General features: G+C 39.2%; 1 protein-coding gene across 10 annotated transcripts in view; it reads left to right on the top strand.

Annotated features, from left to right (window-relative positions):
* The window catches only part of PAM (peptidylglycine alpha-amidating monooxygenase), a 323,067-nt gene that overhangs the window by 28,890 nt on the left and 270,136 nt on the right, over positions 1–24,041 (top strand). For all 10 annotated transcript variants that reach the window (XM_018049999.1, XM_018049998.1, XM_018050006.1 and 7 more), the window contains exon 2: positions 21,210–21,316. The gene's annotated coding sequence lies outside the window, so the exon portion shown is untranslated. The remainder of the gene's footprint in view (positions 1–21,209; positions 21,317–24,041) is intronic.

The raw sequence follows: 24,041 nt of genomic DNA, 5'->3' as shown, positions 1-24,041 counted from the left end.
TTTTTCCACTTAACTCTTATTTTTAAGAAGCTGCTCTTGTGAAAAAAAGCATTTCTTTTTAAAGTTTTCCTTCTTTCTGTTATTCTCATCATATTGTTTGGTTGTAGCTGAAACTCGAATGTGCCTTCGTTTCCAAGTTTTTATTTCCTCATTGGTAGCACCGCTTTAACACATTCTCACAGATGGAGACTTGGCAGGAAACTTGTACATCAGGGTGTGTTTGTGTGGGGAGTGTGACGGCAAGAAGGGATGAGGCTCAGATAAAAAGCAAGAAAGCTTCTCATTCAGTGTAATCTTCGCTGATGTCATGTATTACTCAGTTCATCCATTTGCCTTATACAATGAATATTCAAATTTCTTGTGATGATCAGGATTGGTTACATGTTTTGTAGGACCGAGTTTGAAATGAAAATGTGGGTAGGCTTGCCAGATTTAGAAAGTGAAAATAGAGGACACTTGGTAAAATGTGGCTTTATTTCAGCTTTATTGAGGCATAATTGACAAATAAAAATTATATTTAAGGCATATAACCTGATATTTCCCTGTATGTATTGTGAAATGGTCACCACAGTCAAGTTAGTTAATGTATCCATCACTACATCTTGCTGAGTATGGTGAGACCATTTATGATCTACCCTCTTAACAAATTTCAAGTGTACAATACTCTTTGCAAACCAGAATTGCTGGAAAGATTGGGAAAAAGAAAATCAGTGCCTGTATGTAATTGGTTTGGAGCGTGGCAGGGCACTTTACAAAACTTTTCCAAGTAATTTTAATGCCCAGGATCAGTTGAGAAGCTAAAGTGTGGTTGCTGGGTCAGTAGCATTAGCACCATTCAGGAGCCTGTAGGAAATGCAGATTCCTGGGCCCCCTCCCAGTCCTGTTGAGTTGGAAAGTTGGTGGGATCTCCCCAGAAATATCTGTTTGTTTTCACAAACCCTTTGGGTAAATCTAATATACTTTGAATTTGGAGCTTTTGCGATACACAACTGGAAATTGTTAAAAAGCGTATTAAAATTGGTTTGTTTTTTTTTTAGTTTTTTATTTTTTTAATTTTAAAATCTTTAATTCTTACTTCTGCTACTGTCTTCCATAGTGGCTGTATCAGTTTACATTCCCCCCAGCAGTGCAAGAGTGTTTCATTTTCTCCACACCCTCTTCAGCATTGATTGTTTGTAGACTTTTTGATGAGGCCATTCTAACAGGTGTGAGGAGGTGATATCTCATTGTAGTTTTGATAGGAGACAGGGATCAAGACCATCCCCGTGGAAAACAAATGCAAAAAAGCAAAATGGCTGTCTCAGGAGGCCTTACAAATAGCTGTGAAAAGAAGAGAAGCGAAAAGCAAAGGAAAAAAGGAAAGATATAAGCATCTGAATGCAGAGTTCCAAGGAATAGCAAGGAGAGATAAGAAAGCCTTCCTCAGCGATCAATGCAAAGAAATAGAGGAAAACAACAGGATGGGTAAGACTAGAGATCTCTTCAAGAAAATTAGAGATACCAAGGGAACATTTCATGCAAAGATGGGCTCGATAAAGGACAGAAATGGTATGGACCTAACAAGCAGAAGATATTAAGAAGAGGTGGCAAGAATACAGGGAAGAACTGTACAAAAAAGATCTTCACTGCCCAGATAATCATGATGGTGTGATCACTCATCTAGAGCCAGACATCCTGGAATGTGAAGTCAAGTGGGCCTTAGAAAGCATCACTATGAACAAAGCTAGTGGATGTGATGGAATTCCAGTTGAGCTATTTCAAATCCTGAAAGATGATGCTGTGAAAGGGCTGCACTCAATATGCCAGCAAATTTGGAAAACTCAGCAGTGGCCACAGGACTGGAAAAGGTCAGTTTTCATTCCAATTCCAAAGAAAGGCAATGCCAAAGAATGCTCAAACTACTGCACAATTGCACTCATCTCACATGCTAGTAAAGTAATGCTCAAAATTCTCCAAGCCAGGCTTCAGCAGAATGTGAACCGTGAACTTCCTGATGTTCAAGCTGGTTTTAAAAAAGGCAGAGGAACCAGAGATCAAATTTCCAACATCCTCTGGATCATGGAAAAAGCAAGAGAGTTCCAGAAAAACATCTATTTCTGCTTTATTGACTATGCCAAAGCCATTGACTGTGTGGATCACAATAAACTGTGGAAAATTCTGAAAGAGATGGGAATACCAGACCACTTGACCTGCCTCTTGAGAAATCTGTATGCAGGTCAGGAAGCAAGAGTTAGAACTGGACATGGAACAACAGACTGGTTCCAAATAGGCAAAGGAGTACGTCAAGGCTGTATATTGTCACCCTGCTTATTTAACTTCTATGCAGAGTACATCATGAGAAACGCTGGGCTGGATGAAGGACAAGCTGGACTCAAGATTGCTGGGACAAATATCAATAACCTCAGATATGCAGGTGACACCACCCTTATGGCAGAAAGTGAAGAGGAACTAAAGCTCCTCTTGATGAAAGTGAAAGAGGAGAGTGAAAAAGTTGGCTTAAAGCTTAACGTTCAGAAAACTAAGATCATGGCATCTGGTCCCATCAATTCATGGCAGATAGATGGGGAAACAGTGGAAACAGTGAGAGACTTTATTTTTGGGGACTCCAAAATCACTGCAGATGGTGATTGCAGCCATGAAATTAAAAGACGCTTACTCCTTGGAAGGAAAGTTACGACCAACCTAGACAATATATTAAAAAGCAGAGACATTACTTTGTCAACAAAGGTCCATCTAGTCAAGGCTATGGTTTTTCCAGTGGTCATGTGTGGATGTGAGAGTTGGACTATAAAGAAAGCTGAGCACCGAAGAGTTGATGCTTTTGAACTGTGGTGTTGGAGAAGACTCTTGAGAGTCCCTTGGACTGGAAGGTCCAACCAGTCCATCCTAAAGGAGATCAGTCCTGGGTGTTCATTGGAAAGACTAATGCTAAAGCTGAAACTTCAATATTTTGGCCACCTCATGCGAAGAGTTGACTCATTGGAAAAGACCCTGATGCTGGGAGGGATTGGGAGCAGGAGGAGAAGGGGACGACAGAGGATGAGTTGGCTAGATGGCATCACCGACTCGATGGACATGAGTCTGAGTGAACTCCGGGAGTTGGTGATGGACAGGGAGGCCTGGCGTGCTGGGATTCATGGGGTTGCAAAGAGTTGGACACAACTGAGTTACTGAACTGAACTGAATAGTGAGCGATGTTGAGCATGTTTTCTTGTGTTTGTTAGCCATCTGTATGTTCAATTAAAAAAAAATTACTTAAAAAAGGAAGATACTACTCCTAGATATCTGGGGGACTTAAAGAACAAATCAGAGGATAAGGCAAGCTGTTAGAAGCTGCTACCTTTCCAGGATCATGGGGGTGGGAAGATGGGGTTGAGAGCTACAGCAATGAATATAGGAATGAAAATGAAAGTCAGTCAGTCGTGTCTGACTCTTTGTGACCCCATGAACTATATAGTCCATGGAATTCTCCAGGCCAGAATACTGGAGTGGGTAGCCTTTCTGTTCTTAAGGGAATCTTCCCAACCCAGGAATTGAACCCAGGTCTCCCGCATTGCAGGCAGACTCTTTACCAGCTGAGCCACCAGGGAAGCCCATAGGAATGAAGGGATCAGCAGTCATTTCAGAGACAAAACTGGTGGAATTTTGTGATTGACTAGTTGGATTGAGGTTGAAAGAGAGAATTGGTCAAAGAGAATACTTTCTGAGTGGATTAAACCATGCCATTAAATGGGGCAGGAATATCTTTAGACAGTGTAAGCTTGGGGAAATGATGAAACTATTGAAAACAAGGTGCCCTTAATCATTCAGGAAACATTTTGCCTAGTTGAAAATTTGGTTCTAGAATTTTGGAAGCAAATAGAGATGAGGGTGTAGGATTGGGAATTTTCACTATGGTTATTTACGTTTCAAAATCATTCAAATGATTATATATGCATTTATTTTTAAACATCTCCATTTCATTTCAGATTGAGCCAAGGATGATGAATTTTTAACAAATCTATAATCTCTTATATTTGGATCATTTGTATGAAGTTATTTGTAAAAGTTAATAGAATCTGTAGACTATGTTAGCAAAATTATAGTAAAAGTTAATTTTTTATAGGCTTACTATTCCATTCTTGTGTCAGGTGTACACCAAACACATTCATTTTCACAGAAAGAATTGAAGTGGGGAAAACAAGAATAAATTTCTTATTGCAGCTGTTAAAAGAGGCAGTTTTGTGTCATGATTAAGCCTATAGGTTCTGGAACTGAGTTCCAATCGCTTAGAGGAGGTTTAACTTGGGACACGTTACTTAAATTCTGTGTGCTTAGCTTTTGTCATCTGCAAAATGGTTAGCTTGATATTACCCATCTTATAGGGTTTTTCTGTAAGAGATTAATGAATAAGAGTAAAATTACTTTGTAAAAAGTACTCTGAGAAGTGGTTCACATTTAGTTACTAATCTATAAATGTAAGCTCTTATTAATATTGAAAAATTTTCTCAGTGTCAGTCTTATTTTCTAAATTGTTGTTATTGATAATTTCTGGCCTTATGTGATTTTTTTTCAGCTTTTTGAACTTTTGAACATTGAAGGGAAAGATTACAAACCAGTGGATTTCTAGGGATTAAATTCTCAAGCATTCATGGAGAAAATATAGATATGTACCAAAAATATAGTATACTTTCTAAACATATAGAAGTTAAACTGTACCTTTTCATTTAGAAATGAGCTAGATTTTGACTCCAAGTTGAGGGTTGGGGCAACGAGGCTCCAAATTCTTTACAATTTTAAATTGTGCCTCATTAATTACACATTCTGAGCATAGCCAGGAGCAAGTCAATAATTTACTCTGAACAGGAATAAGTAAGTTACTACTCTTTTGATGCATAATATAAAGGTTACGAATATATCGTAACAGTCTCTGCATCAAATATTATATGAAGGAAAGCTACCAAGCAATGTGTGATTTTGATTAGTAATAACAATGGTAATTCCCAGCTGACACATTTAACCCTTACAGTACAATGAGAGGAAGGTAGTGCCTCTGCAAGCATCAGAGATTTGTAAATTAATTCTGGTCTAACCACTCTTGAATTGTAATGATCTGAATTTCACTTGAAATCTTCCCTTACTTGAGAAATCATTACGCTGGTGTCAAGGCCAAGGAGAAATTCTTCATCTTTAACATTTTACTTATCCTCCTCGAAACAGCGATACCGTCCACATTTTCAACCTCTTTCAGTTGGTTTGGGAGCTGGCAGCAGAGGGTTGGATGTGGTTCAGGATACTGTGTCTGGTGCTAATTTGCTTCAGTTCCTGTCTTGACTCTTTGCGACCCCATGGCCTGCAGCCCACCAGGCTCCTCTGTCCATGGGATTCTCCAGGCACGAATGCTGGAGTGGGTTGCCATGCCTTCCTCTAGGAGATTGTCCCAACTCAGGGACTGAACCCACATCTCTCTTGTTTCCTGTGTTGGCAGGCGAGTTCTTTGCCGCCAGAGCTACCGGGGAAGCCCGTACTCTGTCTCGGCCCGGTCAGACCCACAGAGATCTTTAATTTAGGCCAGTGCCCAGGAAAGCTCTAAACATAGCTGACCCTCTCCTCTGCTACTTGGAGTTCTTATGTTCTAGGAATGGCCCATGGTTGGGACAAACTTCCTAGACTCAGTAAAAGACATTGAAAATATGCCACTTTATGGTCTAAAGACCCCAACCAGCTTTACTCCTGGAAGGGAACTATTGTGCAGCTTTCAGCAAGGAAGCCCATATTTCATGATACTCTGGCGGGGGCCAGTAGCTCTTTTTGAGATGTGGATTTCTTTGATGAATGAATGGAAATGTCTTGACACAGGTAAATACCCATCTTGGATCTTCTCAAGAAATACTGGATATTTCCAGTATCAATTTATAGCTCCCTATCTAAGCAGTTGTAATTCTCTGTCTTGATTTAACAGGATTTATTAAATGATACATGTATAGGCATTTCAGGGGTCCTACTGGCATTGTTGACAGTAGACAAAATAGGTACGCTAGATTTTATATAAGAAATAAAATTGTATCACATCTGTGAAAAACCTTTGGCTCCTTCTCACTGGAAAAATACTTGAGGGAAGTCCTGTTTCCGTTAGTCTGTACTTCCACAGTTCTGATTGCCTTCAAACAAATCACTGGACCTCAGTAACAGAAATTATATGTTTGATGTCGTTGATGAGAAGCGAACAGATTTGAAGCAATTTTCTTTTATAATTTAATCACATAATTCAGCCTACACTGAATTGTTTGTTAACAAAATGTGGCAATTTATGTGTTAAAGATAAAAATTTATAAGAAGAAACTGCCCACATACTTCACTTAAAGGGTAATTACCCTTCATATACTCCATAACTCACTAGCTTTGATGGAGGTGGCAGTGAGTTATTACAGTCTTTGCTTTGTCAGAAAGACTTTAATAACTTCATCTTGCTACTCGTGTCTTAAAGTTATGGATCATACTCAAGGCCTAATAACTCTCTTTCTTTTTGATAGCAACTACTTTTCTCTTTTCAAGTGGTCAGTTATTCACAGTTAGGATTTCAAAAATGGTGACTTTGCAGCTCTGGAATATTCCTCTACTCATAGCAGCAATGAAATGCCTTGTTTGTGTTTATATAATTTTTAAAAACTACTCACTTGTTAATGTGAGCGGAATCCCCACATATTAATTTTTTTTTACATAAGGTGTGATTCATTTGTAACTACTGAGTAACAGATGCTAATGTCTGTATTATGGGCCAATTGTGTTACATCTGGTTTTTATGATGGTATGAAATCAGATACTGTGTTCAGAGGCTCATCGTTTTATCTGAAGCATACTGCTTTGTTTTTATTGCATTCGGTTGGAATTCTTCCAATTAAGTGATTGTTATTTTAACACTAGAATCGTGAGCATTGTGGTGGCATTATTAAAGTAAGTATGTGTTATCAGGAAGTGTGAGGTGAGAATGTGTTAATAGTGGGAGGGGAACATAGCACCTACAAGAACAGAACAGTTTGGTGGTTAAGTGCCCTGATGGGTGACACTCAAGGGCAGAAGCTGGAAGGTGTGGGAAACAGGAAAAATATTTATAGATGTCTTTGCTGAAGAGTGATACACTTTGCTAGAGGGAACTTGGCTAACCCTGACATTATGGGGAGATGCACCTTCCCCTCATAGGTATGAAAAGTACTTTTATTTTTAACTTGGGCTTTTAAAGCATACAATGAAAGGGAATAAAATAGCTGTTTTGCCGTTAAAAGTTCAGAGGCTGAATTTGATGGTCTTGATTTTTAAAAAATGAAGAGACCTGTTTATTGCAAGTTGGAATTTTTAAAAGCAAAACTTGTCTAGCAGTTCCACTTCTGGGTATATCCTCAAAGTTTGAAAGCAAGCATTTGAGTGGATATTTGTACACCAATGTTCATAACAACGATGTTCACAATAGCTAAAAGATGTAAGTGACCCACATGTCTGTCGATGGCTGAATGGATAAACAAAGTGTGGTGTATACGTGCAATGAAATATTACTCAGCATTAAACAGGAATGAATTTCTGACACATGCTACAGCCTGGATGAATCTTGAAGGCATTATGCTAAGTGAAATAGCCAGACGCAAAAGGACAAATACGGTACTATTCCACTTACATGAGGGACCTGGAGTAGTCTTAATAAAGATAGAAAATAGAATGGTGGTTGCCAGAAGTGGGTGAGTGTGGTGGAGAATGGGGAAAATTGTGTAAAGGGTACAGAGTCTCAGTTTTTGAAGGTGAAAAAGTTCTGAAGATGAATGGTGGTGGTGGTTGCAAGATAGTGTATTTAATGCAGCTGAACTGTGTACCTAAAAATGGTTTAAAATGGTACATTTATACTATGTATATTTTCAGTTCAGTTCAGTCACTCAGTTGTGTCCTACTCTTTGCGACCCCATGAACCGCAGCACGCCAGGGCTCCTGTCCATCACCAACTCCTGGAGTCCACCCAAACCCATGTGCGTCAAGTCGGTGATGCCATCCAACCATCTCATCCTCTGTCGTCCCCTTCTCCTCCTGCCCTCAATCTTTCCCAGCATCAGGGTCTTTTCAAATGAGTCAGCTCTTCTCGTGAGGTGGCCAAAGTATTGGAGTCTCAGCTTCAACATCAGTCCTTCCAATGAACACCCAAGCCCGGTCTCCTTTAGGATGGACTGGTTGGATCTCCTTGGAGTCCAAGGGACTCTCAAGAGTCTTCTCCAACACCACAGTTCAAAAGCATCAGTTCTTTGGTGCTCAGCTTTCTTTATAGTCCAACTCTCACTTGTATATTTTACCGCACTAAAAAAAGCCAAACTTACTAAAATTGGTAATATAAAGTAATGAAATGCTCCCAGTTAGAGAATAAACTAATAAGACAAATGTAAGTGTTAGCTAGTTATTTGTATTCATAAATATTCATTAGTCATCTTTAGACTAAATTTGGGAAAAAGAGAGTTGCCTTATATTGTGTATGATCTGGGGACTGATTTGCCCATATTTAAAAATACTCTTTCAGTACTTGATGTCATTGGAACATGGAAGATGCTCAGTAAATATTTGTTGACTGATATTTGTTTATTCAGGAAATTATAGCATCATGTGTGGAATAATGAACTTAACTGTTACCCGTCAAGTCTACTTACAAGCTCAGTGAACCAGTAGCTAATAATAACCTTTAAAATACAGGCAATCGAAACTTAGATTATGGGAACTAGTGTGTCTTATTATAAAATATGCCACACAATTTTGCTGTTGCTATAAAAACAATTTTGATAATTGTCTCGAGAAATGGACAGTTTTTTGCCTGAAAGACTACTGAGGAATCGCTAGGGCTAGTGTCTGGGTTTTATATCTGTACAAAGATCACGGTGGATCTCATATTTTGCTATGACAGTATCTTCTTCACTGAAGCCTCTCGTTCATCTGAGGTCTTATTTGACTCTTATCCTGGGATCCAAGTAGTGGGGTAGAAAGAGTATCGAAATAGAATGGGATTAGGTTACCTGGGTCTTCCCAGGTGTCTCAGTGGTAAGGAATCCGCCTCCCAAGGCAGGAGACATAAGAGATGTGGGTTCAATCCCTGGGTCAGGAAGATCTCCTGGAGGAGGAAATGGCAACCCACTCTAGTATTTTTGCTTGGAAAATCCCATGGACAGAGGAACCTGGAGGGTTACAGTCCTTGATGGGGTTGCAAAGAGTTGGACATGACTGAGCGCGCACGCATATGCGTAGATTACCCATCATTGCTCATTCGCCTGCTTTCGCCAGAGAAGTTGATGCCACTCTATTCGTTTCTGTGGGTAGAGTCTATTTTAAGCCTCTTATAGGAACATTATTTTCATTATTCTGAGCAGCTTTATTCTAGTTATTCAAAACATTATCACTAGTATAAGAGGTTATCCAGTTTTATTTTTGTGAGTGACTATATTCCCCTTCCCCCATGGTTTCTTGAATTATATTTGTTCAAAAAAAGCACAAAGGTGACAGTATTTTAGAAACTACCCATTATTGGGAGTTGCCTTGTAGCCTAGGATTTGGGGCTTTGACTGCTATGGCTCTGGGTTCAGTCTCTGGTCAGGGAACTGAGATTTCCACAAGCCACCTGGTGCAGTCAAAGATGAAAAAGTTACCCATTATTTGACCCTGTAGAGTCAGGCACTGACACCATTTGTTTGCATGTCAGAAGTTCTACTGTTCTGTCCATGAGTATATGCACATACACGAACCAGCAGAGATACAAAGCTGAGAGGCATAAAATTAGGATTGTAACGATTATTCTGTTTTATAACCTGCATATTTTTTCACTGAGCATTAAACGGTAACATTTTCTCATGTCACTAAATATTCTTTCACAGCTGCTTTCTAAGTAGCTGCATTCGCTTCTATTTTATGCCTGCACCAGTCCGCTATTACTAGGATTTTAGAATATTCTTCTTTTTCTTGCTATTATATGTGACACTGTGATGAAAATACTTTTAATCTTTTGCCTATCCCTATTTTAAAAAATAAATCCCTAGGTGTAAAATTAAGTAGAAAGATATGAACATTTAAAAAGGCGTTTGATATACATGTGCCGAATTGTCCTTCAGAAAGACTGTGCAAGTTTATACTTCTATATAAGCCATGATATTAGTATAAACTATACGTGATATATGATCTGTATCGGACCACCTATTGCCCATCCTGGAATTAGTTATTTTTAAATAGCACCAATTTGAGACGTGAATAATTGTTATCATTTATTTTAATTTGCATTGGTGGCGAGCGTTTGTATATGATTGTTTAGCAGACGTGTTTCTACCTGTCATGATTAACCTGGTATGTTCCTTTTTTCTGTTTGTGAGATGTATTTGTATGTAAAAGATATTAGTAACCTGGTTACATATTATTTCTTTTGTTATTTTTTTCCTAATGGATTTCTTTGTTTTGCAACATTTTGCCAAGTATTACCAAGACGAAGAGAAAAAAAAAAAACCTTTTAGGTGGATGACATAACTCTGTTTGGGGGCTGTTGCTGAAGGCCAGATAGGTTAAGTAAATGACCTTTCTTCAACCTTGGGTGAGAAAAACTTATCCTGTCAGTCAGTTTTAAATCATCCTTAAAATATATAACCAGATAACTTCAGATAACTTGTCTTTATGTAGGATATGCTAGGAGTCTCTTGAGGGAAAGTACGGCTGTAGTCAAAATTTCCATTTGGGTGTTCTCCGTTAAGCCAAGTATTGCTGAAACACAGCAACAGTTGACATTTTTACTAAGCAATATGCAAACATTGGGAGAAGTTTTTCCCATCCTCATAAGGAAGATAATAATAAACTAATTATTGGGAATTTCTTACAGCAAAGTATTTGAGCAACTCTCTGGCCCTATTTTCCATGAATGAAGATTATAACCATATGTTGTTTGGGAGTTATAATTTCTATTTCAACATACTATTATGGGATTTAAGAAATTCACTTCAGATGTATCAAAGTTAACATTGGTGTGTGTATATCTGTGGGTTTGTGTATATGTTAAAGGATATGTGAGGTGGCAGAAGTAATGCCAAAATCACAACTTTGAGAAAAACCTTCAAGGTCAGTGGAATCTGTGTTGCCATAAATTGCTCTCCAATTCAATAGTGATAAAAGACACGTGAAAAGACTATACGGTTACTTTCAAAACAAGCATTTACCAAGTTCCAGGAAATGAATGTATTTGTATAAAAAACACTTGACAATTGCAAGAGCCTTTTTATCAGTTTACCAAACAATTGACTATTAAGATCTCTTTGCTTGCATAAGCTTTCAAAAACATATCATATATGGTCACCCATTTGCCATTGACTGGTGTTATGAAGAGTTGGAGAGGGCAACGTATTACTATAATTTTATGGCAGATTTAGTTTTGGTAATTTGAGATCTCTTTGAAATACATTCAAAATGCTCCCTATCTAAAGGAGCTCTGCAAACCATAATTTTGTCCAATGAAGGATTTGTAACGCATAGTTACCACTGGTTTATTCTTCTTGCAAATCAGAGTTTTTGAGGTTTTTGGTAGTCTCATACTGGCTGATAAATTGATTGTGAGCCAGAAATGTTCTTTGTTTAGCAATCCTAGAAAAAAAAAAAGGTACCACAAAAGTCTCCGGTGGCAGGTAAGAGTGCTGCCAAGTGGAACAGTATGTTGTTTGGGGATTATAATTTATATTTCAGCATAGTATTATGCAATTTAGGAAATACATTTCAGATATGTCAAAGTTAACATTGATGCGTGTATATATGTGGATTTGTGTATACGTTACAAGATATGGGAGGTGGAAGTTATATGGAAATCAGTTTTCTTTTCTCTAAAAAGAAAGCTCCCTCTTCGCATCATGGTCAGGAGCCTTAGTCCTCACAGGAACTGAATACATATACTTTTTTTCCTTTCTACACTAAAATAGTGTCTTAGACCTCTTCATTCTTTCTTCCTTTTAAAATTATGTAAGATGCCTTCTCTGAACCTGTACATTTTTTTCTGGAACACCTGCTTCTTTGCTTTTAAAATTCCTAGAAGAAATACATAGATAACATATTTAAATATCTATATGAAATAAATCTAAAGTGTCTAGGTGTTTCTGTTTTTAATGTTTAAATCAAAGCTTTTTGTAAGTGGAAATTTAAAAAATGTTGAAATTATTGGGAAAGCTTTTAAAAAGTTGTTTAGCGTGGTATTTTAAGTATATCATGGGGACTTTCCTAGTGGCTAAGATGGTAAAGAATCTGCCTGTAATGCAGGAGACCTTGGTTCAAGCCCTGGGTTAGGAAAATCCCCTGGAGAAGGGAATGGCAACCCGCTCCAGTGTTCTTGCCTGGAGAAGTCCATGGACAGGGAAACTTGGTGGGCTATAGTCCAAGAGGTCACAAAGAGTGGGACACGACTGAGTGACTGATACTTCAGGTATATTATATACACATATATACCTCACTATATTAAGTATGTAAGTAAGTACTGGCTTTATTTTAAAGCTCATTTTGATTAAGTGATATAATAATATCCTTTCTCATTTAAAAAACCAACTACTAACTTTTAGTAGTTACCAAAAGATTTTAAAAGAATTTTGAAAATATTAAATGAGTTAAGTAATTATAGCAACACCTTTATCTTAGATTTCTATACAGAATTAATGTATCAATTTTGTAAAGTGATTAGAATTAGAGCAGATGATTTTTACATTTAGAACTTAAAAATTCAGCAATATGTTGTATGGAATATGTTGAATTATAGTTACCTAAAAATTTCTGATTTAACACATTAAATGCATATTTCTTTCTTTTAAAAAATTCATTAAGCATATTCATATACCCACTGATCTCTTCACTGGGGAACTTTAAATAAAGTTCATTATTTATTTAATACTTTTCAGTTTAGGATATACTTGAAGTGATTTATTTATCCTTGGCCAGTTGCCACTTGAGACTCTTTCTGTTTTATGAAGCTAACTTAAATGATCACTTAAGCAGAAATTACTGGTATTCAGTTCAGTTCAGTTCAGTTCAGTCACTCAGTCGTGTCCAACTCTTTGCGACCCCATGAACTGCAGCACTCCAGGCCTCCCTGTCCATCACCAACTCCCAGAGTCCACCCAAACCCATGTCCATTGAGTCGGTGATGCCATCCAACCATCTCATCCTCTGTATTCAGTTCAGTTCAGTCGCTCGGTTGTGTCCGACTCTTTGCGACCCCATGAATTGCAGCACGCCAGGCCTCCCTGTCCATCACCATCTCCCGGAGTTCACTCAGACTCACGTCCATTGAGTCCGTGATGCCATCCAGCCATCTCATCCTCGGTTGTCCCCTTCTCCTCCTGCCCCCAATCCCTCCCAGCATCAGAGTCTTTTCTAGTGAGTCAACTCTTCGCATGAGGTGGCCAAAGTACTGGAGTTTCAGCTTTAGCATCATTCCTTCCAAAGAAATCCCAGGGTTGATCTCCTTCAGAATGGACTGGTTGGATCTCCTTGCAGTCCAAGGGACTCTCAAGAGTCTTCTCCAACACCACAGTTCAAAAGCATCAGTTCTTTGGTGCTCAGCCTTCTTCACAGTCCAGCTCTCACATCCATACATGACCACAGGAAAAACCGTGTTTTATTTTATTTCTAGTATATGGAGGATCGTGCATCCCCTGTGACGACCGGGTTCCATGGAGGTGGCAGGGGGAGGCCGTCATCTTGGAGAAGTCTGGGAAGGGTCAACCTGGAGTGGAGGTGGGATTTGGGCAGATGGAAATGTTTTCCTGGAATGAATTGGCAGAAGTACGTTCTTACCGATTTAAATACATTTTTGACCAATTGAAGGGAGGCATTATTAAACTAAGGGCTGAGTAAAGCATTTCACATACCCTGTAAGGAGTGATTAAATCAGAGGATCTTTGCTACTTTAAAATCAGAGAGAAGATATAAATATATACTTTCAGGAAAAGTTTAATTTTTGTATAAAACTGAAGGCATTTTGATAAAATATGAAATTTAGTAAAATTTACAATTATTTATTTGTGTTACTCCCCACCAAAAAATTGTGTATGAGTTTTTTTTTTTTTCAACTCTTTGTCTGTTTATTTGATCATCAGGTATTATAGAGCAGAGGTCCTAACCTCCAGGTTGCAAACTGGTACCACCTGCCAGATCAGTGTTGGCTTTAGATTAGAAATTAAGTGCACACAATTTACAATAGCTGGGACATGGAAGCAACCTAGATGTTCATGAGCAGGTGAGTGGATAAGGAAGTTGTGGTACATGTACATGATGGAATATTACTCAGCTATAAAAAGGAACACACTTGAGTCAGTTCTCATAAGGTGGATGAACCTGGAGCCTATTATACAGAGAAAGACAAATACTGTATATTAATGCATATATATGGAGTTTAGAATGATGGTACCGACGATCCTACATGCAAGGCAGCAAAGGAGATGCAGGTGGAAAGAACAGACGTTTGGATTCAGTGGGAGAAGGCGAGGGTGGGATGATTTGAGAGAATAGCGTTGAGACATGTACATTGCCATAAATAAAACAGATGAGATGAGCAAGTTTGATGCATGAAGCCGGGCACCCAAAGCTGCTGCGCTGGGACAACCCAGAGGGAGGGTGGCGAGGGAGGCGGGAGGGGGTTCAGGACAGGGGGGACACGTGTGTACCTGTGGCCGATTCATGTTGATGTGTGGCAGAAACCATCACAATATTGTAAAGTAATTATCCTCCAATTTAAATTAATTAATTTAAAAAGAGAAATAAAGTGCAGAATAAATGTAGGGTGCTTGTAGCATCCTGAAATCCACCCTCTCCACCCCTGATCTGTGGACAAACTGTCTTCCACCAAATCAGTCCCTGGTGCGAAAAAGGTGAGGGACCACTGACATAGAGGATAGAAACCCAATTGTATATGAGTTGAAAGAAAAAAAAAAAAAAAAAAATTGAAGATCATTAGCTTTAAAATTACATACCTATTGATCATATAAAATGTAAACATAAACACTCTGCTGTTATTATTATTATTATTTTTTGCTTGGTAACCATGTGCTTCAAAATCTGGCACCATCCTTTCTGGGATTTGCAAGGCCTAGTTCCAGTGTGTTGTTTATTAGGCTTTGCGGCTCTTCTCAAAATTAAGCAAGTGTTTATCTGGTTCCTTCAAACATTTTCAAGCCAAAGAAGATACAGAAAAATGGTTGGAATGGAAGAAAGGTTATCCTGCTCTGATGCTTCCTCTGTTTCCTCTATTTTGCTGCCCTTTTTTTTTTTTGTCTTCACATACTTGACAACACTCAGAACTTACGGAGATTTCTGTGGGAACCAAGCGAGACAAGGGGAAAAGGTTACAACTGCTGTCTGACCCCTAATACTGTGGTGCTTAGTTTTTTGAGTACTGCTGGCAGTTTGAAGTTAAAAGTGCGTATCAGAGCAACTCCTGACCGCCGTAATTCGTGTGTGCAGACTGCTGTTAGTGTTGTTACTCTCTGCTTTGTATCAGGCTTGCTAGCTAATTTCCTTGTTTATTAGCTAAGTGATTTTCTTAATGGCTAACCTTTTGACAAACGAAGAAATCTTTGCTGCTCTGAGAGGGAAAACCGAGTTTGAAAACTCATGTTGAAAGGGAGAAGGAACATCTGTAATGCGTGCTGCCGCTGCGTTGTTGATGTGGGGGGAAATCTGGTGACTGACCTTGATTCTTGACTGAAGTCACAAAAATATGCATGATTTGGCCTTTTGCCATAAGACAAATAGCAACAGTCTCCAGTTAAAGCAGGGATTCAATTTCCTTTGTTTTGAGTGTGGAAAAGGGAATCATTTCCAAACCTTAATATCAGCGGGCTTCGTGAATTATTTTTTTTCCTGAAATAGTTTAGTTACTGCATTTCAACAGAAGCACTTTGTTTGAATTCATATTTTGTTAACTAGGAGTTATTTTGTTCAATTTATACCTGAAGAGTTAGAGGCCTGCAGTGTCGTTTTTAAGGGAGAAACGTCTTTTTAATAAGTAATTAAACAAAACCCCCAAACCCAGGGGCATCAACAGAAACTCCTGAGATCTGAGAAAAGATTTCGGAATAGGGCCCCTGGAAGGGACACTGGCAATTATACTGTGGAGCCAGCTTAAGATTTCTGCAAACAGGTTTACATTGGCTCAAGTCCATGAATACTGGAACCTCTAGAACTAGGCATCTGTGACCCCACTGACCCTTTAGGAGTTCAGTCATCAGGCGTTGCCCTGGATCCATATTAGGAACCACATTTGTAGATGAATAGTCTAGGACTCTTACAGACCCATCTCTGCCCCTACACCCAATAATCTGAATCTGTCATGGCACCAGAATGTGTCTCGGGGCTTGGACAGTGAGATTGGGTATTTGCAGTTCCACACAGCAGAAATCCATCTTTTAAGTAAGGCAAGAAAATGTGAGCTTCCCGGTTTTTAAGTAGGAGACACCTTTGCTATTGCAAACCAGGTTCTGATTCTGCTACCTTTTTATTTTTGTTCATTAAGCACCATCGTCAGCCAGCTAAGTTTAGAGAAAATAGCAAAAGAAAAAGCATCTCTCCATCCTTGCATTTGACTCTCCTTGCACTTTTCCTCTTTTCAGTTCCCTTAGTTTCCCCATCCTATTCAGGACCTCTCCGCTTATAAACTGTGTTTCCCTCACTGAAAAGTGGCCACTTTTTATATAACAAATCTCTGAAGTAACTGGGTGATTTTAAACAAATAGCCTCCTTCCATGAGGCTTACTAAGAAGACCTGACATATTTTGGTTACCAAGGGATTTCTCCGCATATTTTCAGAATCTCTAAAACAAACAAATAGTAATAATAAAGACTAACCCCAAAGAGACTGCTGATGCACATACGCGCAGTTATTGTTAAGGAGACAATCTAGTGGGCAAGGTAGATTCCATTGCTGTGTTAATCTCATGGTAAGTAAGGTTTTGACTAGCTGTGTGCAGATCTGATTTCTGGAAACGTCTTCTTACTTGTAAGATGGCACAGGATGTTACCTCCATCATAAAGTTGTTATGAGAATTAAATGCATTAAGACGCGTCAAGCACTTAGCTTCAGATCAGTTCAGTCGCTCAGTTGTGTCCGACTCTTTGTGACCCCATGAATCGCAGCACGCCAGGCCTCCCTGTCCATCCCCAACTCCCGGAGTTCACCCAAACTCATGTACATTGAGTCAGTGCCTGGCTGTATGAAGTGCCAAGTGGCCAGTTATCTAATAATTCCTTATAGAATCTATTAGTAGAAAACCGATAGAAAGCCATCCACTTCATTGCCAAGTTTCCAAAGGTTAAATGAGATAGACTTGTGAACTCTAGCACAGGGCCTCTTGTTTGGCTTCTTCTACCCAAACAGACTTATAGAATGTATTAAAGATTCAAAGGGACTGTTGGATCGGTCCCCAGAAGACTGTTGAATGGTAGGCGAGAATGTCCTAAGTATCCCTGGAATCACACTGAGTCTGTTCCTTTCATCGGAAATGGAGAGAGGAACAGCCACATAATGTAGGATATTCTGTGTGTTCTTTTCTCTCATAGTAGACACGGTACTTTCTTCTTCTACTGTGAATGTTCTAAATTATATGACCATTATTAAATCTGTGTTCAAATTAATTTCTGACATGGTAAGTGTATTTCTTTTTGAGATATCACATTTTTAGACATTTAGAATATGACCTCACCCATTTTACTTTGGGAATACCGTATGTGAAATGATTTTGAAGGGCATTTTATTTCCTAGGATGCATTTTCAGCAGGTGGCTAATGGCTTTTGACCTGCTGTAGCAGCATACAGAACTGAATGTCAGACAGAGTATGTTTTAAAAGCTCCATTTTCATTTTGCGTAATGAAGTGCAGTAATTCTCTTTGAGATTGCCTTGTGTATTTTTCCAAGTAGTTATTGATGGAGATGTGTCAATTTGGTAGGAGAGAGAAGAAAAAATTGTGATGTCTCAACATGTAGGTTTGAAGACTATTTAAATATATTCAGATTGGTAAAAATGCAAGTATTTTCATAAATAATATCAGATCCAATATAGTTATAGGTTAAAAGCCATATAAAGTACATGGTGTCAGCCTTCCACCTTTCCCGTATCTTTGGGCCATTGCTATGAAAAGTCACACATTTTAATCCACTCACTTTTCCATTTGGAATTTCCATTTTCTCTTGAAACATATACAGTTTATTCCATGGGCTGTTTTCATACAGTCTCTAAGAATTATCCATACTAAATAATAATTCGCAGCTCTTATGCAAAAGCAGACTATGGCAACAATCGCTCAGGGTACCCAGGTTGGCAATGTTAGGTCATTGTCAAGGTTGGTTTCAAATTCAGTATTGACACAGGCTTTTATACAATCACCGTTTTGCAGTCCTATGCCACATCGTTTATACATTGAATAACTCTCCAGTTTATACTTAGTTGGTTTTTTGAGGTGAAGATGTGTATGCAACTTGGTTAATGCCCCAGAGGCCTTGTGGAGGGGGTGACTGTGAGAAAATGAGAAAATGGCAATATAAAGAGTTATAGTTCCCGTACTGAACATATTAGAGCTGGCATTTTGCCACCGAACTATATGATGAGGGAGGAATATGGTTTGTGTACTTTGCATTTAAGACTTAATATCTGAGGCTGAGTTCTAATTTATTTATTCCCTTAGGTAATTACTGGTTTTTGAGATGCAAAAGAAGTATATTATTGGATTTTTTTTTAATGGTTAAACTTGTATCATACATGTCCTTTCTTTAAATTTAGGCACTAAAAATTCTCGCACATCAAAGTAGGTTGTGCTTCTCATTTGCAGCTAGAGAGTTAATCATCTTTCAATAATGCTTTGAAGTTAGCTTTTCTTCTTCTTCTTTTTTTTCTTAGCCCAGCATGAGTTCATGAATAAAACTAACCACTCTGATAGGTATAGCATATTATTGCTCTTGCCTATGGGTCTTGCTAATAAAAATTCAAATTCTGGCTAGTTTTCTGGAATCAAATCAAGGTGGTATATGGTATACTTTTCTCCTTTATGAAGCCTTCTTGCAGAAAACAGAAGGGGTCGGGGCGGGGGGGAAGAAAGCATGGGGTGGAGGGACAGGACAAAGCAATTCAGGGTTAAATATATTTCAGCTTTTCTGTCTATGTTGTGATAAGTCTGGAGGTTTTTACTTCTCATTGCCCTGGAATCCTTAAAAATAAAATTCCTATTTAGGACTAACCTCCGAAAAATTCCTATTCTTTAGTTAATGTATATGAATCTGCGGTTGTGTGGTTGAAGCAACAATAACAACAGTGGCGCTAACTTAATTTGATAATGTATACGTGTGTATTTTTAAGTGCAGCTAGATGGGATGCCTGTCAGCTGAAAAATAGAGTAGGTGGTGACTACTAGGTAGGTGATTGCTAAAATAATCTGAAATTCTGGCGGTTGCTAAAATCGTCAGCTTGCTTATAAGATGACCTTATCCCTAAATCAAATAGGGTTTGGCATTTTAACGAATGTTTTCCACCAACATCAGTACAGAAAAGAACTGTGCCTGGATGCTTCCTTCAGAAGCGGCATGAGAATTTAGGAACTAGAGAACATATCGGAACCGGAGTGATGACAGCACAAGGCATCCTGTCCCAGAATCAAGCCCCGGTGGGAAGGCCTGCAAGGACAGTTCTTGTTCTGTTGCTTACTTAGTCGCCAAGTTGTCCGCCTCTGCGAACCGGTGTAGCTTGTCCGGCTCCTCTGTCCATGGGATTTCCCAGGCAAGAACACTGGAGTAGGTTGCCATTTCCTTCTCCAGGGGATCTTCTGGACCCAGGGATTGAACCCGCATCTCCTGCATTGGCAGAAAGATTCTTTACCACTGTGCCACCGTAGTGGAATGCAAATAAGGAATGGCACCCCCCTCCAGTACTCTCGCCTGGAAAATCCCAGAGACGGGGGAGCCTGGCGGGCTGCAGTCCATGGGGTCGCTAAGAGTCAGACACAACTGAGCGACTTGACTTTCACTTTTCACTTTCATGCATTGGAGAAGGAAATGGCAACCCACTCCAGTGTTCTGGCATGGAGAATCCCAGGGACGGGGGAGCCTGGTGGGCTGCCGTCTGTGGGGTCACACAGAGTCAGACATGACTGAAGTGACTTAGCAGGATAGCAAATTACTTGTATATGTGACAGTAGATAGGAGTGTGGTCTCAAGTAGAGACACCCAAGTTTGGTTCCCAGTTCTGACTATTTGGTCACTTTGGGCAAATAAGTTATTCTTTCTGAGTGTCAGATTTCTTACCTGTGAATACGGGTGGTGATGGTATCTAATCATATTATTATGTTGAGAAATAACAAATATTTGAAACAAAATAAAAATATTTAAATAAAGAAAAATATTTAAGAATATATTTACAAATATTTAAAACTTACAACAAAGAAGTGTAATTCCAAAGCCTTAGAAATCTGTCACATTTATGTATTTTGCAAATAATGGGACACCTTGTTACACAGGCCACAGCTGGCCTCAGAATTCTGCCTGACTGGGAACAGCAGGAAGCTTCTCCTATTTTGTAGAAGTTGGCACTCAGCATGCATCGTCTGTGTTCTCCCTGAGCCAGTCCAGTGCTACCTGTCTTCCTTCTTTTTTTGGTCTTTGCTAACAGTCCCCCTAATGCAAATATCAATTTAGTTACTTGGAAAAGTGGGAATGGAGAGAGTCCTACTTGCTTATCTGTAATCATACTTTTCAGACACCGTGGTGAGTACTTTGCAGAAGATTGTGTGGACACCGAGATTTATATTTCTAGACCTATTCTCTACCCCAAGCTCCATTCATTAGTTACTTTATTACTTTGACTCCAATTTAGGAACAGATGTCCACATTTGCTGGTCACTGTTCAGGCTCCTTCAATCACACTGGGCTTCCTCATGTTCCTTGAACATTCTGAGCTCATTTTTGTCTTGGGATCTTTGTTCTTGGTGGTCTCTGAGTCTGGAAGGACCTGTGATTTTATTTTATGCGTTCTTCTCCTTGTTCAAAGGCCATTTCTACTGAGACAGAGATGACAATTCTAAGTCATCTCCCATCTAGTTATATTCTCCCATCTAGTCAGTTTCTTATCCTGTCATCCTATGATATGTTTCTTCAGAGTCTTTTTCCATATATATCAGATTATGTTGTTCATTTAATGGCTTGTTGTTTTATCTCCTGACCCAGAACGCAAGCTCCGTGAATTCAGCGCCCTTGCGTGGTTCAGTCAGCACTCTATCCTGGTACCTGCCTCTGTGCCTGGCTCACAGGAGTGCTCGGAACAACGTTCAGAGGTATGGTTATTCTCTCCTTTATTTCGTAGTTAGATGCGATGCCCAGGAAGTTTCAGTATCAACAGCTTGCCCAAGATCACAGGGGTTAGAGGTGGCCGAGCTGGGATTTAGATTCAGTGCTGTGTTCTAAAATCCTGTGCCACAGTGTCTGCATTTCCTTAGCTGAAGGTCAGGGATGTCAGTGCGAGGCACGGGGCCCTGTTGGTTCTTGGAACTTCTTTTGAATCCCAGGGCCAGTGGTTACCGCTTTTTCTACAGCATTGTCAGAGACGCGTTGGTCCTGATGACTTTCTATTCTGGTATCCTGAGCTTATCTTCTCTTCCCTTTTCTTCCTTGACTCAGTGCCCAAGACATGGGCGATTAATATTTTACAAGAATGCATTCAATCTTTTACTGCTTGGGAAAACCTATGAAACACCAGATTTTAAAGACGCTCCCTACGGGCTGGAATCCACGGGTTTGAACACAGATGGAATTTTCCACCGGGCCAGTGTCCGTCTTTTTTATTTCCATGCTGTTTTTTTTGTGCATTTTTTTTTTTAACTTGACAATGGTTACAGCTATATGTTTCTTTTTCTGAGTTTGGGCTAGCAACACAGGTAATGCTTTGGTTGTACTTGGCCCCTGCTGAATAAATAGTTCCACCTCCATGCCTTTTCTGCCCCATTGCCAGACCCCCTTGCAAGATGCGGTGCAGAAGCTGGGCTATTTATGTTGTCTTAATCAGATATACTATAGAATAAACAGGCCGTCTTGCAATGTATATCATTCAAATGTATAAATTGTTTCAGCTTTTGGAGGAAAGAGGAAAAAAGAAAAATCAAACCAGGACAGTGGATTAAAAAGGGATAATCTCCTACATTTCATAAGTGACACCCAGCAGATTATAAAGGGGGCAGTTATTGGTGCTCTTTACGCTAGGACCTTTGGTGTGTGTTGCTGTATTTGACCTTTTGGAAGCTATTGACATCATTTGGGAACTTCAGGTAAATGTGCCTTAGTCAGTTGAACAGAAGGGATCTTAGTTTTGTGGAACTAACCGGTTGATTAGTTTAAATCCAAACACACCCAGGCCTGCCTGGTTGCTCTTTGTGACACCCTGGCACAAAAGGATTTCATTCAGGAGCCTTGTAACCCACATCTGTGTCAGACCCTTTCAGCTCTGCTGGTCTTCTTAGGCTGCAGGCATCATCTTTAACCTCTCTTAGGCTTCCTTTTGTTTCATGAAAACAATATCTGTTCTTGGATTCATACAAACACGTTACTTTTTCTCACAGCTCTGTATTTATATCCCAGGGAAGAAGGTCTTTTCAAGTTCCACTAATTGAGAGACAAAAATGAGAACTTATCTCCAACTGGCTTCTTTAGAAAAACTGTATTAGAATTTAATCCAGTGTTTCCTCTGGGAATTAGAATCAAAATTAGAATCATGAAATGGTGAAATAAATTCTTGGTATTAGAGTAAGCCATCATCTATAATTCCTTTGACTTTCAGATTCAAAACATTGGAGGATTTTATAATCAGTGTTTAGTTTTGGGAAAACATTAAAGTTAATGGGCTCATGGGTGAGTTTAGTGGTGGTATAAAGCTCTAGTCCTGGGTGTTTAAATGAAAGCAAAGTTTAAATTCTTTAAGGATAAAACTTTGAATAATTTCAGGCTATTACATGGACGGAGGAAAGTACCCATCCATTGGACACTCACTTGAGCTTGCTCACAGAAGAGGGCAGATGTTTCTGTGGCAGAAATGAAAGTATTGCTGTAGAATGCTTTCCTAGCACAGAATGTTAGACTGGAAAAGATCAACACCCTCATTTTCAACAACAAAAAACTAAGGTCCCTATTTAATTATTGAAGCTCTTGCTTGGCCAGTTTCTGCTTCCTCATCTCCCAGTTGCAGCACTGTCCTGGAATACAAATGAAGCCTTTCAAAGAAGGTGGTATAATCTGATTCTCTCTGGTTTTGTTCATTATTATTAATTGTAATAACTTTTTAATTGAGAGGCTTTTGATGTGCCAGTACTTTATACATTATCTTTATAACTACAGCATGAGGTCGTACTACTGTTCTTCTGTTTTTGACAATGAGAATCTGATGTTTAGAAAAATCAAGGATTTTCCCAGAATAATTGAGCCAGGGAGATAAGATACTTTTTTTTTTCCCTTAGAAAAAGTAGGTTTGTCGCTGGATATAGGGAAGAGAATTGGGTAATAAGAAACATTTCTTCCAAGCCTCATGAGTTGCCTTGAAAATATTATGGTGATGTGAATGACTCTGCCATGGGTCATTGGTAAGGAAGAAAAAATCTGGCCTCAGTTCTTCGGAAATAGTGGATTTGCTGGGAGGCAATGTGAGAGCACCCCCTTTCTGGCTGTCATCAGAAGCAGTAGATATCCAGGAGAGGAGCCTGCTGGGGTACCAGAGGACCTAGAAGCTCTGTGGTTCAAGATGAATCATTGCATCATTTTGAGACTCTGTTTTTATTTTCATTTCTGAAGGTAAAATTCCAGTTCCTGCCTTACCTACCACACTGGCAGACTGGCTGCTGTGGCTGACTGGTCAAGGCTTTAGAAGTCCTGGCCACATATCCCCTTACAAGTGGCACTTTTAACTTCCATTTGCTTCTAAATGGGCACTTGCCAACACGAATTTAGTTTAAGAAATAAGCTCAGAGTCTTGTTGAACCCTATCAACAACCCGACTCGATGGACATGAGTTTGAGT

This window comes from Capra hircus, chromosome 7, assembly GCF_001704415.2.
Source record: "Capra hircus breed San Clemente chromosome 7, ASM170441v1, whole genome shotgun sequence".
NCBI lineage: Eukaryota > Metazoa > Chordata > Mammalia > Artiodactyla > Bovidae > Capra > Capra hircus.
Note: the sequence above shows the minus strand (reverse complement) of the source record. Positions and strands in the feature narration are given on the sequence as shown.